The sequence below is a fragment of the Triticum aestivum genome, chromosome 4B (genome assembly GCF_018294505.1).
Source record: "Triticum aestivum cultivar Chinese Spring chromosome 4B, IWGSC CS RefSeq v2.1, whole genome shotgun sequence".
In the NCBI taxonomy this organism is placed as follows: Eukaryota; Viridiplantae; Streptophyta; class Magnoliopsida; order Poales; family Poaceae; genus Triticum; species Triticum aestivum.
Window position 1 is genome coordinate 142,185,130 of NC_057804.1, and position 15,968 is coordinate 142,201,097.

Genomic DNA, 15,968 nt, shown 5'->3' on the forward strand with positions numbered 1-15,968 from the left:
TTAACAACACAACTACTCCACGCGGCCGTAGTCGTTACAAGCACCTAACCTGAGCAACGTCTAGAAGCGTCTGGCGTGCTCGTCCTACTTAATGCAAGTGTGTGTGTGGGGGGCGGGGGGGTTCATCCACTGGCCACCCTCGCTCGCCTCGCCGCCGACAACGCAAGTGCTGGCCATGGTTATCTTCGGCAAGAGTGAGGGCAAACTTGACGCCGGCACTAGCTCGTCCTGCATGCCGCCTCCACCGCCGCCGCCCCCGTCAGCCTACGCGATGAATCCCCGTGCGGCTAGTAGTCGCCACCCACGGGGCCGGTTATACAACAAGGTGCACCAAGCACGTTGGCACTAGAATTACCGCCAACCGCTGCCATGGCCAGATGTTGACCTCTCGCACGGCTAGCACCTTGACCCGCATCGCATCCCGATGCCAACGGTGGCGCGGTCGACGCAGGCGCACGCGCAGGAGGTGCGCAAGCGCCTCAGCCTTCTGACGCCAGAGCATCGGTGCGACCCTGCCTACGCGCAAGACTCCCCCAGTCGGGAGGCCTGGTTTGCCGCAGAGCACGACGTGACCCGTCGCGGCGGTGTGCAGCTTAACCTTGGGTTTGTGCCGCCGCCCTCGGAGGTGGTTTCGGAGGAGGAGGAGGCGGCCCACCAGGCCACATTGGAGGTGGCGCTCCAACGCGCCTTAGAGGAGAGCCAACGCGAGGAGGACACACGCTGTCGGTGCTAGGGGGCCGCGCCTACGCCCCGCCGCTGCCCGAGCCCAAGGCCAAGCCCGAGCACACACAGGCGCTCACGCTCACGCCCACGCCGAACACTGAGCCGGAGTCGTAATTGTACGCGTGGACCGACATCCTCCGCGAGTGGGTGAGTGCGCCGCCCATCGCGCTGGGCGCCACGCGGGAGCAAGAGGAAGCCTACCTGGAGCACTGGGGACTGCTCCACATGTCTGAAGAGCGCGGCGACGGTGATGAAGTCATGTACCTAGGGTAGGGTCATGAACCTGTCCAAGGTACCCTCCCCAAGGACATCTTTTAAGAAGAAGGCATCTTCCAGTCGACCAAGAGGAACTCCACTCGACTGACTAGAAGACATTCGATGAACATGAAGACACTCGACCATGAAGATTCACTCGACCACCAGGAGTTCAAGATCTACTCTGAATCCAAACGGTCTGTAATTAAGTAGTCTTTATGGTCATAATGACACTTTATGTAAGGCGTTACCAGTAACGCCAGACCTTAATGTACTTTAACCCTCCGCTACGTGGGCTGGCTGGGGTCCTGGCGTCCTCTATATAAGCCACCCCCCTCCACTGGTAGAAGGGTTCGCACCCTTGTAACTCTCACACATATAATCCAGTCGACCGCCCCTGGGCTCCGAGACGTAGGACTGTTACTTCTTCCGAGAAGGGCCTGAACTCGTAAAACACTTATGTGCATAACTACTCCATAGCTAGGATCTTGCCTCTCCTTAGTACCCCCCCCTACACTACTGTTAGACTTAGAACCACGACAGTTGGCGCCCACCTTGGGGTAGGTGTCTTAGCGACCTATTGGAGAAGTTGCAATTTTTCCGATTCCCATCATCATGGTTTCAGGTGGAGTTCTGGTGGAGGGCCGCGAGATCCGTCTCGGCGCGCTCACATTCGTCGCCGATGACTCTGCCTGGCTGCAGGAGGCTCCGCTCGACGTGGATGCGCTCCCAGTCCGCGGAGCTACGCACTTTCGAGCATGCGTCCGCGGCGTCCTTCTGCGGCAACCGTCGACTCAGTATCGGCCGGTTTTCATGTCATCCTCCCTCCCAGCTTCCCGCCGGTGTAAGCGCTCTGGTCGGTCGAGGCTTCAGCGGTGGGTGAGGCACGCAATGGCTCGCAAGTCGACCACTGCCCAAGTCGTGGCAATCGAGCCCGACGAATCTCTCTACGGCCTGTTCGACCTATCGACTGGCTCCGCAGAGACTGCATCCGAGTGCGACAGCAGTGATCCGGCGGCGGAGGTCCTGATGGTCAGTGGGCCGCACGGTCCCCCCGGCTTTCCTAGCCTCAAGGGAGGCAACGGTGGAGGCGATCCGTCGCACGACCATGAGGAGTACCGCCCCGAGCCCCTCGACTCGCAGCAGAGGGAAGAGCTTCGCCGCCGGAACATGGATGCGCTTCATACTCCGATCATTGGAGAAACCCCTGAGGCTCGCGCCTTAGAGGACGCGCGCTTGGCCAACCTGGCTGAGTGCACTCGACTGGAGAACCTTCAGCGGGCACTCGACGAGCGCGCGCGGCAACGGATTCCAGACTCTAGTCGACGCCAACTCTTTAAACCTCCGACTCAGGTATACCGCACTCCGATCTAGAATTTGGCAGCTGCAACCCGTATAGCAGAGTCGATTCAGCCTTCCCAGTCAGAGGCTGGCAGAGGCTTGATGCAGATCAGGGATTTTCTCCGGGCAGCAGGAGATCAGAATTCGGCTGTGTCGCAGTCACGGAACAGGATTCATAGCAGATCCGTGGCGGCGAATACGGTCCAGTCGGCTCATAGCCCCAGATCGCCCCCGAGGCGTGAAGGGCATGGCGACCGACACGATCAGTACAGGAACTATGAGCAGTATGATCACTGATTCGATCGCAACGATCGACGTCGAGTGCCCACTCCTCCCCCGAGGGGTGGATCATATATGCCTCGACAGCAGGATGACAGACGCCAGCACAGTGGCGGGCGAAGGATTCCAGTCGACCCCAGGGAACCAGGCTTTGATGCGAGATCCATCATCGTTCAAGGTCTGATCGACCGGAACAGAGCCCACAGAGAGTGTAATGACAGAGATGTACCCACCAACAGCCGAGTGCATGTCTCCGGACCAGAGTATTTCAGCAGAGCCATCAGAGCCGCGGTGATTCCTCCCAACTTAAGGTTGGCGACTGGAGTCAGCAAGTTCAATGGTGAGTCCAAGCCTGATACTTGGCTTGAGGACTACCGAGTGGCTGTTCAGATCGGCGGCGGAAATGACAAGGTGGCCATGAAGAATCTGCCTCTCATGTTGGAAGGGTCAGATAGGGCATGGCTGAATCAGTTGACACCCAGCAGCATCTACACGTGGGAGTACCTCTCCCGAGTGTTTGTCAGGATGTTCGAAGGAACGTGCAAGCGACCGGCGGGGCTGACAGAGCTGCAATCTTGTGTACAGAAGTCGAATGAGACTCTGAGGGATTACATTTAGAGATGGATCACACTACATCACACAGTAGAGAATGTATCTGATCACCAGGCAGTTTGCGCCTTCAAGGAGGGCGTAAAATACAGAGAGCTAATCCTAAAATTCGGTCGAACTGGAGACATGTCTCTGAGTCGAATGATGGAAATAGCCACCAAATATGCCAACGGTGAGGAAGAGGATCGGCTCCGGAGTGGCAAGCACAAGTCAGTCGCCCAGGACACCGGAGGCGGAAATTCCAATCGGAAGCAAAAGCGTAAAGCCGAGCCAGCCGCTCCTGGAGAAGCCTTGGCCCTGAATCAAGGAAAGTTCAAAGGGAAACCCAAGGGACCTTGGAACCCCAAGAAAGTAAAAGATAAAGAAGGAAACGACGTGATGGATTTGCCATGTCACATCCACACCAAGAAAGATGAAGAGGGTAACTTCATTTACCCTAAGCATACCACTCGACAGTGTCGACTCCTGATACAGCAATTCCAAGGGAAGCAGTCCAAGGACAAAGAAAAAGAGTCGGACAAGGTTGAGGACAAGGAGGACAGTGATGAAGAATATCCACAGGTCAATTCCACCCTGATGATTTTTGCTGACGTTGAAAGCAAAAACCGACTGAAAGTTATAAACCGAGAGGTGAATATGGCTGCTCCGTCAACACCCAATTACCTGAAGTGGTCTCAGACTGCCATTACGTTCGACCAATCTGATTACCCCACGCACATAGCCACCCCCGGGAGGCAAGCGTTGGTGGTCGACCCAGTCGTCGAGGGCACTCGACTGACCAAAGTGTTGATGGATGGCGGCAGCAGTTTGAATATACTGTACGCTGAGATGCTGAAAGGGATGGGCATTCCGATGTCCAGACTGAGCACAAGCAACATGAGTTTCTATGGAGTCATCCCTGGCAAGAAGGCCGCATCACTCGGCCAAATTGCTTTTGACGTGGTTTTTGGTGATTCAAAGAATTTCCGCAAAGAGAAGCTGACATTTGAGGTTGTGGATTTCCAGAGTGCCTATCATGAAATTTTGGGCAGGCCAGCTTATGCACGTTTTATGGCTCGACCATGTTACATGTACCTCAAACTAAAGATGCCTGGCCCTAAAGGCGTGATCACTGTCACTGATAACCGCAAGAAGGCAGAAGAGTGCTTCCGGAAAGGCTCAAAGATCGCCAATGCTCAGATGGTGGCAGAAGAGTGGCAGGAACACCAGAGGAATGCAGACCCGAGTGATTTGTTGCGAGCCAAAAAGCCTGCTACGGAATCAACGTTCCAATCGTCCAGTGAGACAAAACCCGTTCACATCCACCCGACCGACCCTAATGCCGTTCCGACTCATATCTCCACAACACTCGACCCCAAATAGGAAGAAGCGCTCATCCAGTTCCTCCGTGAGAACTAGGACATCTTTGCATGGAAACCTTCTGACATGCCGGGTGTACCCAGGGGACTGGCTGAGCATCGTCTACGAGTCGATTCGAAGGCAAAACCTGTGAAGGAACATCTGCGACGGTCCGCCGTCCAGAAAAGAAAGGCTATTGGCGAGGAAGTGGCTCGGCTCCTAGCAGCAGAGTTTATCCGAGAGATTTACCACTCCGAGTGGCTCGCCAATGTCGTCATGGTCCCCAAAAAGGACAATTCGCTTCGCATGTGCATCGATTTTAAGCATATCAATCGGGCCTGCCCGAAAGATCATTTTCCTCTTCCCCGCATCGACCAAATAGTCGACTCGACTGCGGGATGTGAGCGACTGTCTTTCTTGGACGCTTATTCCGGGTACCATCAGATCCGTCTGTTTGGACCCGATGAGATCAAAACAGCTTTCATCATCCCATTCGGGTGCTTCTGTTATGTCACCATGCCATTCGGCCTCAAGAATGCCGGAGCCACGTTCATGAGGATGATTCAGAAGTGTTTGCTCACTCAAATCAGTCGGAATGTGGAAGCGTACATGGATGACATTGTGGTCAAGTCACAGAAAGGTTCCGACCTACTGACTGACCTCGCTGAAACATTTGCCAACCTCAGGAGGTACGATATCAAGCTTAACCCATCCAAGTGCACATTCGGAGTTCCTGGTGGAAAGTTACTTGGTTTTCTCGTTTCCGAACGAGGAATCTATGCAAACCTAGAAAAAGTAGGCACAATACTCCAAATGAAACGACCTGTGCGTGTGCACGATGTTCAAAAGCTTACTGGTTGCTTGGCCGCTTTAAGTCGATTCATCTCTCGTCTCGGTGAGAAGGCATTGCCTCTTTACCGACTGATGAAGAAGTCAGACAAGTTCGAGTGGACTCCTGAAGCTGACGCAGCGTTCGCAGAGTTAAAAACCCTGCTTTCCACCCAGCCGGTGCTTGCTGCCCCGATCAGCAAAGAGCCTTTGCTGCTTTACATTGCAGCCACAGGACAAGTTGTCAGTATTGTACTTACGGTCGAGCGGGAAGAAGAAGGGAAAGCCTACAAAGTTCAGCGCCCAGTATATTACATTTCCGAAGTCCTGAACCCATCCAAGCAACGATACCCTCATTATCAGAAGCTTGTATATGGGATTTATATGACCACGAAGAAAGTTGCTCACTACTTCTCTGACCACATCATCACAGTCGTCACCGACGCCCCTCTATCAGAGATTCTGCACAACAGAGATGCAACTGGTCGAGTGGCAAAATGGGCGATTGAACTTCTTCCCCTAGATATCAGATTTGAGGCAAAGAAAGCTATCAAGTCCCAAGCAATAGCAGATTTCCTCGCCGAGTGGACTGAACAGCAGTTGCCGACTCAAGTTCACTCGGAGCACTGGACTATGTTCTTCGATGGCTCCAAAATGCTGAATGGTTCCGGTGCCGGAGTGGTCTTGGTATCCCCCCGAGGAGATAAGCTCAGATATGTACTCCAGATTCACTTTGATTCCTCCAACAATGAAGCAGAATACAAAGCACTCTTGTACGGGTTGCGTATGGCCATTTCACCCGGCGTCCGTCGCCTCATGCTCTACGGTGACTCGGACTTGGTGGTCAACCAAGTGATGAAGGAGTGGGACGTCAGAAGCCCAGCCATGACTAGTTACTGCAATGCAGTCAGAAAGCTGGAGAAGAAATTTGAGGGATTAGAGCTCCATCACGTCCCCCGACTGAAAAATCAAGCAGCCGATGACTTGGCGAAGATAGGTTCCAAGAGAGAAGCCATTCCGAGTGGCGTGTTTTTGGAGCATGTCCACACGCCGTCGGTTCAAGAAGATCCTTTCACTAAGGAAGCCCCGCAGCCTAAAAGCGCCACAGATCCGACTGAAGTCGAGGTCCCAGCTGTGGTCGACTTAATCATGGAAGTTCTGGTCATCACTCCCCACTGGACAGTGCCCTATATCGCCTATATTCTGAGGAAAGAGCTCCCCAAGAATGAAGAAGAGGCTCAAGAGATCGTCCGCCGATCCAAAGCCTTTACCGTCATGAGGGGACAGTTGTACAGAGAAAGTGCGACTGGAGTCAGCCAGAAATGCATAACACCGGAAGAAGGTCGAATGATTCTCAATGACATCCACTCGGGGACCTGTGGCCATCATGCATCCTCTCGGACCATCGTGGCTAAAGCATACCGAGCAGGTTTTTACTGGCCCAGAGCAAATGAGATGGCGAAAGAGATAGTCGACAAGTGTGAAGGATGTCAATTCTACTCCAATATGTCGCACAAACCCGCCTCAACCTTGAAGACCATCCCACTCGTCTGGCCTTTCGCTGTATGGGGGTTGGATATGGAGGGACCATTGAGAACAGGCAGAAGCGGCTACACCCATGTATTGGTAGCAGTCGACAAGTTCACCAAGTGGATTGAGGCTAAACCCATCAAGAATCTGGATGCCGGCACCGCCGTCAGCTTCATCAGGGAGTTGATATTCAGATATGGAGTTCCACATAGCATCATCACAGACAATGGATCAAACTTCGACTCCGAGGAATTCAGAGCCTTCTGCACATCTCAGGGTACACGAGTCGACTATGCCTCAGTCGCTCACCCCCAGTCGAATGGACAAGCAGAACGAGCAAATGGCTTAATTCTCAAAGGGTTGAAACCCCGACTGATCCGTGACCTCAAGCACGCAGCTGGTGCATGGGTCGACGAACTTCCGTCGGTGCTTTGGGGATTAAGGACCATGCCAAACCGGTCGACTGGGAGGACTCTGTTCTTCTTGGTCTACGGAGCTGAAGCAGTCTTGCCGAGTGACCTGCTTCACAACGCACCCCGAGTCGAACTCTACACTGAAGCTGAAGTAGAGCAAGCCCGACAGGACGCGGTCGACCTTCTAGAAGAAGAAAGAGAGATGGCCTTGATCCGATCGACCATTTACCAGCAGGACTTGCGTCGCTTCCATGCCAGAAACGTGAAGAGTCGAGCTTTCCAGGAGGGAGATTTAGTTCTCCGAGTGGATCAGCAGAAACCACACAAGCTTGCTCCTACTTGGGAAGGTCCCTTCATCGTCACCAAGGTTCTCCACAATGGAGCATACCGCCTTTACAATGTCGAGCACCAGATTGACGAGCCCCGAGCATGGAACGCGGAGCTGCTCCGCCCCTTTTATACTTAAGTTTTTCACTCGGATGAGTTGTAATAAAAGTACTTATGTAGTGTATTCATCAAAGACAAGAGTTTCATAATTTTCTCAGTGATTGTTATTGCAAATGTTCTCATAAATCTGTCCCCCAGTGGGTGGCTTAGCTGCGAACCCGTTTCGCCTAAGTTTGTAAAGAAAATCATACCGAGTGGTAAGCCAGCCTTCCACTCGGAGGCATAGCTGTGAATCCGTTTCGCCTAAGTTAAAAAAATCCTACCGAGTGGTAAGCCAGCCTTCCACTCGGAGGCTTAGCTGCGAATCCATTTCGCCTAAGTTAAACAAAATCCTACCGAGCGGTAAGCCAGCCTTCCACTCGGGGGCTTAGCTGCAGCCCGGTGCTCGCCTAAATTTTTGAAAATCCTACCAAGTGGTAAGCCAGCCTTCCACTCGGGGGCTTAGCTGTAGCCCAGTGCTTGCCTAAGTTTTTGAAAATCCTACCAAGTGGTAAGCCAGCCTTCCACTCGGGGGCTTAGCTGCAACCTAGTGTTCGCCTAAGTATAAAATACAACATGCGCTCCGCAAAGAGGATGAGGCGCAGTTCGACTCCTGCCTTCCCCTTCCGAGCTACGCCACAAATACAACATGCGCTCCGCAAGGAGGACGAAGCGCAGGTCGACTGCTACCTTCCCCTCCAAAACTATGCCACGAAAATCATACCGAGTGGAGAGCAAACCTCCCACTCGGGGGCTTAGCTGCAGCCCAGTGCTCGCCTAAGTTTATAAAATCCTACCGAGTGGAGAGCAAACCTCCCACTCGGGGCTTAGCTGCAGCCCAGTGCTCGCCTAAGTTTCTAAAATCCTACCGAGTGGAGAGCAAACCTCCCACTCGGGGGCTTAGCTGCAGCCCAGTGCTCGCCTAAGTTTCTAAAATCCTACCGAGTGGAGAGCAAACCTCCCACTCAGGGGCTTAGCTGCAGCCCAGTGCTCGCCTAAGTTTCTAAAATCCTACCAAGTGGAGAGCAAACCTCCCACTCGGGGGCTTAGATGCAGCCCAGTGCTCGCCTAAGTTTCTAAAATCCTACTGAGTGGAGAGCAAACCTCCCACTCGGGGGCTTAGTTGCAGCCCAGTGCTCGCCTAAGTTTCTAAATCCGGTCGAGTGGAGAACAAGTTTCCCACTCGGAGGCTTGGTTGCAGCCCAGCACTCGCCCAAACATGACGAGCACAGGTCGATTGCAATTTGTGCTTCACTCCTACCTGCAAAAGAGCATTACAGATACTAGTATATACTCCAACCCAAAGAAGATGGTTGTTCGAAAGAAGCAAATGTATTTCAACGGCAAATCAAGTTCGGATAACATCCTACAGACTCAGAAGTGCTCAGGCATCAAGCCTGTTAAAGTTTATCGGTTACAAAAATCACTCGGCATTCCGAGGCAAATTCAAATCAGTGAGCATAGAAGTTTTTTACCCCTCCTGCAGAGGGCTGGAAGGCGCAACAAACTCGTCCAGGTCGATCCCATCCGCGATCCGAGTGGCAGCAGCGATGAAGGTCTCCATGAAAGAATAGAAGTCATGCTTCCTAGTGTTGGCCACCTTGAGAGACACCAGCTTGTCTTCTCTCGCTTCCTTGCAGTGGACGCGGACTAAGGACAGAGCGACGTCAGCACCGCACCTGGCAGAAGACTTCTTCCATTCTTGCACTCGACTTGGAACTTCGTTCAGTCGAGTCATCAGTGACTCAAGGTCGTTCTGAAGCGTTTCTTCCGGACAGAGCGATGTGTCGATGTGCGATGTTGCGGCCTTCAGTCTTGCAAGGTAATCGACCACTGCAGCAATGCGAGACTCGAGGCGGAGCACGTTAATAGCGGTTTCATCTTTCACCGGAGAGTTGATGGGATCCAAGCCAGTCTCCACTCGACTAGTCTCCTCTTCAAAGTTTTGGCAGAATTCTGTGGACACGATTCAAGGATAAGCCAATATCCCTACAGCAAGTCAGCAATTACCAATCGGATATAAGGGGTTACCTTCGAGCATGAGGAATAGCTTCTTGGCGAGTCCTCCCAGATAAACCTCCAAGTCATTCTTCTTTCCCGCCAGTTCGCCAGCTTTGTCGCTCAGGACCATATTGGCATTCTTCAGTCGAGTGACTTCCTGGTTGGCCACGTCGAGAGCACCTTTCAGATTAGTGTTTTCCTCTTCAAGTTTGCTGACAGAAGCCAACTTCTCTTCTGCAAGTTTTGTCTTGTCCGAAGCCGCTTTCTGCGCCTCGGCGAGTGTCGGTGTCAAAACCGGTGGATCTCGGGTAGGGGGTCCCGAACTGTGCGTCTAGGCGGATGGTAACAGGAGACAAGGGACACGATGTTTTACCCAGGTTCGGGCCCTCTTGATGGAGGTAAAACCCTACGTCCTGCTTGATTGATATTGATATTGTGGATGTTTACAAGAGTGGATCTACCACGAGATCAAGGAGGCTAAACCCTAGAAGCTAGCCTATGGTATGATTGTTTAATGGTTGTTGTTGTTGTTGTGTCCTACGGACTAGAGCCATCCGGTTTATATAGACACCGGAGAGGGCTAGGGTTACATAGAGTCGGTTACAATGGTAGGAGATCTACGTATCCGTATCGCCAAGCTTGCCTTCCACGCCAAGGAAAGTCCCATCCGGACACGGGACGAAGTCTTCAATCTTGTATCTTCATAGTCTTGGAGTCCGGTCGATGATGATAGTCCGGCCGATGATAGTTCGGCTGATGATGGTAGTCCGGCTATCTGGACACCCCCTAATCCAGGACTCCCTCAGTAGCCCCTGAACCAGGCTTCAATGACGATAAGTCCGACGCGTATATTGCTTGGCATTGCAAGGCGGGTTCCTCCTCCGAATGATAGAAGATTGTGAACACCACGATAGTGTCCGGCTCTGCAAAATAAACTCCACATTTCACCGTAGAGAGAATAATATATACACAAGTTCAATCTGCTGACGTTTTTTGCGGCATGACGTCACGCCACTACCAAGCCATTACTTGAATCGTTTTTTACTCTACCACCTCAGCGCATTTTGCGAAGCGGTTTCCTTGGCACGTCTTGTCGAAGCAGAGATCGTGTTCCCCCTTAATCCGGGATTCTCATCAATACGGACGTGGGTAACCCAACCGTGCCATTGATGGTGACGCTTGGGGGATAAGCGAGTTTTACCAGGCCGGTGGGGGACGCGTAGACTTCGCCCGCCCATATAAGGGATAAGGATTCACCTTTTCACCTACGCCTTCTTCCTCCTTTGCTTATCCATCTCCGCGCACTCGAGCTCCAGCGCCCAAGCCTGCACATCTCGTCTCAACCTTCCCCAGTTATGTCCGGAGCGGGAGGCAAGTGGATCACCTCCTCCATTACGGAGGAGCACATCGAAAGACTGCGCAGCGCCGGCTACCTGTCCGGCGACATCGCGCACTGGCTGCCCGACGAGGGGCAGCTCATACCCACCCCCAGGCCCCATGAGAGGGTCGTTTTTCTTCCCCACTTCCTCCGCGGACTGGGTTTTCCACTTCACCCCTTTGTCCGGGGGATCATGTTCTACTACGGCCTGGATTTCCATGATCTGGCGCCGAACTTCATCCTCAACATCTCGGCGTTTATCGTCGTGTGCGAGGCCTTCCTCTGCATCCAGCCCCACTTTGGCTTGTGGCTCAAGACCTTCAATGTCAAGCCGAAGGTAGTGAAGGGCACTCAAGCGGAGTGCAGAGGCGCCATGTTGGGCAAGATGCCCAACGTCCTTTGGTTCGAAGGGGCCTTCGTGGAATCCGTCAAGGGGTGGCAATCGGGGTGGTTCTATATCACCGAGCCGCACGACCCTAAGTGGGCGGCGGCCCCCGAGTTCAGATCTGGTATCCCCACGCAGCTCACCTCCTAGAAAGAGAAGGGCTTGCTGTGGGGTAGTTCGGAGGAGCTGACGGTACTCCAAGCCTGTATCCAGAAGTTGGTGAAGAAGCTCAGGCTGGTTAACATGGTCCAAGTCATGCTCGTCTGCCGGATTCTCCCATGCCAAGAGCGGGTATTCAATCTGTGGGAGTTCAATCCGGAACAGCACCAGGCGCTGAGCGGGCTCTTCGACACGACGTACGAAGGCGCCTAGAGGGTGTTGTTTAAGGGCGCCGAAGCCCCCGCATCCGCGACTGAAGATCGCGGATTTCGCTCGCAGCGCCAAGCCGACGAGGTAAGTGATTCTACCCCTTTACGGGACACTTGCTTTTCATAGTTTGACTCTATGCGGGTTTTAATTTCCCCTTTTCCTTTGACAGGACTGGATGAGGAAGGCGGAGCAGATTATCTGCCCGGCTCCCATGCCAGAAAACCCAGTAGACGCCCATCTAGCGAGGCTGCTGGTTCCGGCACCGCACGTGGTGCCGGAGAAGAAGGCCAAGAAGGAGGCCACGGGTGCTCGAAAGAGTTCCCGTTTTCAGGTGTCCGACGACTCCGGGGCGGACTCCTCCCCTGAAAACGAGGAGGAGAAAGAGGACTCTCTCCCAGAGGAGGGAGAGAGGAAGAGGAAGGCTTCCCCAACAGGGGAGGCCGAAGGGTCCAAGAGGGGAAGGACTATTCCCCCGGACAGCTCCGCCAACATCAACGTTGGCGAGGAAGAATGGCCTTCAAGGGCCAGGCCTCCAGCGAGATCGTAAGTATCCGGATTCCTGAGTGATTTATAATTTCTTTTTCTGTGTCACATAGTGTCATTCTGATGCCGCATGCTGCCTGTAGTCCGGCCAATGATGATCTCCCCGCTTCATCGAGCGGGTCGTTGGCTCCGTCGGATGTAGATTCCATCCCGACCGCCTCCACCCCTCGCGACACCGAGGACACCGAGGTGGGATCCCAAGAAGGGACCCATCAGGGGGAGGCTCCGGAGGCGCCACAAGGCGTCCTCCCGGACTTTGCGCCGGACTCCATATCAGAACCCGCAGTGGTTCCGGAGTCCGGCCGGCGGCCCCTTCGCAGGAAGGGCAAGACCGTGACGCCGGCGGCTTCCGTCCAACCGGAGGCGCCGGACAATTTGTTGGAGGCGCTGTAGAGCGCTTCCATCGAGGAAGAACACCGCACTATTATGAGTGCGGTGATTCAGAAGGTACAGCTTGCCAAGAGCGGGCTGACCGAAGCCTGCAGTGGCCTTCTATCAGGCTTTGAGGTAAGAAGTTAAAAAATATGCAATGTAATACCGCATAGACAGTAGCCCCTGATGCTCGGTTCAGTGTTCGGAAAGAAAAGCCGGACTAAGGATCTGAAAAAAAAAAGATATACGCAGGGTTGCTAAAAAATTATGTCAATATGGGTTGCAGGCTGCGCTGCTGACCTCTGCTGTACTGACTGCGGAGGTCGGTGTTTTGAAGCAGGAGCTCGAGCGGTCCGAGCAAGAGCTCGGCCGCGCCAAGAAGCAGCTCCAGGACAAAGAAGGTGAGTAACACCACTTTGAACTTGTACCTTACAAAAAAGGATTTAGGTTGCAACAAAAAATAACAAGGATAACATGGGTACTGCAGGGGCCACGAACGAGTTGGCGACCCTGAAGTTGGCCGTGTCTGCGGCCGAACGCAATGCGGCCGCAGAACGGGCAGAGCGAGAAAAGCAGGAGGCGCGGGTGGCGGTGGTTCAGCAAGAGCTCCAGGCTCTCATGGAAAAGCATGAGAGTTTGGAGCGTGACTCAAAGACTCGAGAGTCCGAGCTTGCCTCGGCCCTCGAAAGTGCCAAGACTGCCAAGGCCGATGCCCATAAGTCCCTTCAGGAGATTGAGTTGGTGAGGAAGATAGCGGCGGGTAAGGCATTTTTCATGCAAAGCAAGCATGTGAATGTAAATTACGTGTTACTCACCCGAATTCGGAGCTCTCCAGGGGCGTTTGCAGATCTGCCTCGCAGCGTGTCTGATGCCGCCGCATTCTACCGAGCCGAGGAGGGGAGCTCAACGGAGAAGGTCTTCTGGTCTCAGTATGCTGAGGCCGGCCATCCGGTGCCCCCTAGCGACCAGCTGAAGCAGCTGGTCGAGCTCCACAAGGTGGCCGAGCAGGCCATGAAGGGCCTCATAGTCCGGCTGTGGCCTGGAGAGGCCATGCCTGGGAGCTACTTCGGTCTCGTGCGACGGTTGGTGGATGCGTGCCCCTGGGTGGAGGTTATCAAGCGCTCCGCCTGTATTGAAGGTGCTCGTCGGGCCCTTGCCCGCGCAAAGGTGCATTGGGGCAAGCTGGATGCGGAGAAGCTAATCACTGACGCGCCACCAGCGGGCAAGGAATATCGTACGCCTGAGATGTACTATAAGACTGTCCTGAAGGGTGCCCGCAAAATTGCGGATGAGTGCCCCAGAGATGTAATTATTGAGTAAATTCGCAATGTGTTATCCTGTGCGCTGAAAACTTTGTTCATATGCGCTAAGCAACGCTTGTTAATTTAAAATATTACCTTCTGTGCGGCCGTTTATTAAATCTGAGAGATGGCAAGTCGTCGGCTTCAGCCCCCATGCCACAAGTGCTGGGGTGTTCGGGATAAACTTGAGCGCTCTTGTTCCCATTTTTGGGTCCATCTAGGGAGGCGCTCAACACAACGAACAAGGCAACTGGACTTATAGTGCTTGAACACTCTCACTTAGCCATAGAATTCTATAATTTTAAATTTCGGCGAAGCCCCTAGTATTCGGAAGACCGAATTCGGGGCGCTATCCACGCCTTCGTCGGACATTATCCGGAACTTCGCTCGAAGCGGCGTAGGTCTTTAAGGACCCGAAAGGACCTCTCGAATAGCAACCAGTCTCTCGCCTTATCATGACAGTCAGTTTTAGCTTTCTCCACTGAGGCGTTAACCCGGCTCAACCGGGGCGCAATCGCAGTGGTTCTCCCAGTGCTACCTTAGCCGATAGAACGGAACGTAAGGTGCCAAACATGGGAGCCGGGCAAACCCAACTATTGACCCAAGACATGATTCGGAGCCGATTCATATAATGCTATAAGTTCGGGGTGCCGCACTTGTGAAAGTGTTCGGACTTTATCACACCATAATGCGGGGAACATAAGCCCCTGGTGTATTTGGTCGTACCAAAATGTACGGATGCAACATGTCGTAAATGAACATATATATATATAAGGTAATGCAATTATGGGCAAAAAGTGTTGCATTTTATTCGAGAAGAGCTGCTATGAGTGCGGAATGATACAAATAGTGCGGAAAGCAAGGGATAGGACGAATTAAAGGCGTCTCCCTCCAGGGGTAGGCCGCGGAATGGTGTATTTAACAAATTTAATGCTCGTAATGGAGACCACCTGAGTGTTCGTCGCGGCCTTTGTCCCTCCCTGGCTGTTGCATCATGAGTTCGGCAGGTTCGCCGCCGGACAGAGTTCTGTATAAAAAAGAGAGAAATAAAAGATAAAAAGAGCGACACACTTGGGAGCCCCTGGTGTGGTCGAACCGCACTCTGGGTCTGTTGTGGTTGTGCCTCTCCCCCTATGCCCATGGTATCTCCAGGGCGTAATTATGTACGCGGAGAGTTTGTCTTACAATTGTGCGAGGGCTGGGGTTGAGGCCGCATTGCTACGCGTGCTCGGAACATGCCAGGTGGTCTTGGTTGATGTTGCTCCGGGCGCGTTTGGCCGTGTCCGGTCGTTTAACGGTCGGACTCGAAAATTGCCTTAAAAGGCTGCTCTGTACTTCTGCCGCGAGAGCCGCTGTATGTTCCTCCGTTCGGAGGGAGCGTTCCCTGTTTCCATTGATTGTGATGACTCCACGAGGGCCTGGCATCTTGAGCTTAAGGTATGCATAATGCGGCACCGCGTTGAATTTTGCGAACGCGGTTCGTCCGAGCAGAGCGTGATAGCCACTACGGAACAGGACTATGTCGAAGATTAACTCCTCGCTTCAGAAATTATCCGGGGATCCGAAGACCACTTCCAGTGTGACTGAGCCTGTACAACTGGCCTCGACACCTGGTATGACGCCTTTGAAGGTTGTCTTTATAGGTTTAATCCTTGAAGGGTCCATGCCCATCTTGCACACTGTATCCTGATAAAGCAGGTTCAGGCTATTGCCGCCGTCCATCAGGACTCTCGTGAGGTGAAATCCATCGACGATTGGGTCTAAAACCAATGCGGCGAATCCGCCATGGCGGATACTGGTCGGATGGTCTCTTCAATCGAAAGTGATCGGGCAAGAGGACCATGGGTTGAATTTTGGGGCGACTGGCTCCATCGCGT